Genomic DNA, 1,559 nt, shown 5'->3' with positions numbered 1-1,559 from the left:
ACAAATATGGATCTCTTCCTATCAGTTGAACAGTCTTCCAAATTTCTTGGCATAGATGAGTGAGTGCCTCCTGTGCCACCTCACTTTCTTGAAAGATTTCAATTTTTATTCCATCAATTTCTGGTGCCTTGTTCTTCGCCAATTCCTTGAATGCACCTTGGACTTCTTCCTTCAGTATCATTGGCTCTTGATCATATGCTTTCTCTTGAAATGGTTGAACATGAACCATTTCCTTTTGGTACAGTGACTCTGTGTATTCCTTCCATCTTCTTTTGATACTTTCTATAGCATTCAATAATTTGAATCCTTCAATAATTAAAGCTGAGACTTGAATTTTTTCTTCAGTTCTCCCAACTTGAGAAATGCTAAGTGTGTTCTTCCATTTTGGTTTTCTGACTCCAGATCTTTGCACATTGCAATATTTGACTTTGTCTTCTAGAGCTGACCTTCGAAATTTTCTGTTTAACTCTTGTACCTCCTCATTTCTTCCATTTGCTTTAGCATCTCTGTGCTGGAGAGCAAGTTTCAGTGTGTCTTCTGACATCCATTTTGATCTTTTCCTTCTTTCTCGTCTTCTTCATAACTTTTTGCTTTCTTCCTGTATGATGTTCTTGATTTCATCCCACAACTCTTCTGATCTTTAGTCTTTAGTGTTTAATGTATCAAATCTGTTCTTCAGATGACCTCTAAATTCAAGTGGGATATATTCAAGGTCATATTTTGGCTCCACCACTCGTTTGTCATTTTGTGATACTGTGGTGTCTTGTGAGTTGTTATGATTGTGGAATATATGCCATGGGGATTTTAAATAGCATCAGGGTCACCCATAGAGAACAGGTTTCAGATGAGCTGCCAGATGAAGACAGACTAGAAAGAAGGAGAGACGAACTATTTCCAAATATTTAGTCACTGAAAGACTTATGAATAGCATATATATATATATAATGTATATATGTATAATTTATATATGTATGTATTTACATAAGCAGGTAACACATAATGTGAGCACATTAACAAGTCTACTTGAGGCAGGTATATTTCAGAGGTCTACCAACTTAAGTATGCTTATCCCAAGCATAGGAATGAACTTTCTTAAGTACAGTATATTCCAAAGAGTTTTAAATTGAGGTGTACATTAGGACCACTTTTGTTGTTGTTAAATGCCGTAGACCCAATTCTGACACACAGTGACCCAGTATAAGGTTTCTATGGAGCAACTGGTAAGTTTGTACATATGAACTTGTGATTCAAACAGATCTTGTAGTCCTTTGCTTATCCTACAGCACCACACCAGCACCACTTTGTTGTGGCTGTTGTTAAGTGGCGTTGTGTTAGTTCTCGGACTCATAGCAACCCTGTATATGGTTTCTGAGGAGCAGCTCATGCAATTGAACAGACCACCTTGCATCTCAGACTGACTTTGCAGTCTGGCACATTAACCCACAACCCCATACCAGGGCTCCAGGACCACTTTGGATACTTGGAAATCTAAGACCCTTAGGATACAGAATCAGTATTTTGGGGATAGTTCAGGAATGATGCCCAAATATTGGATTAAA

The sequence above is a fragment of the Chrysochloris asiatica genome, unplaced genomic scaffold (genome assembly GCF_000296735.1).
Source record: "Chrysochloris asiatica unplaced genomic scaffold, ChrAsi1.0 scaffold00253, whole genome shotgun sequence".
Taxonomy (NCBI): Eukaryota; Metazoa; Chordata; class Mammalia; order Afrosoricida; family Chrysochloridae; genus Chrysochloris; species Chrysochloris asiatica.
This window is presented reverse-complemented; position numbering follows the sequence as displayed.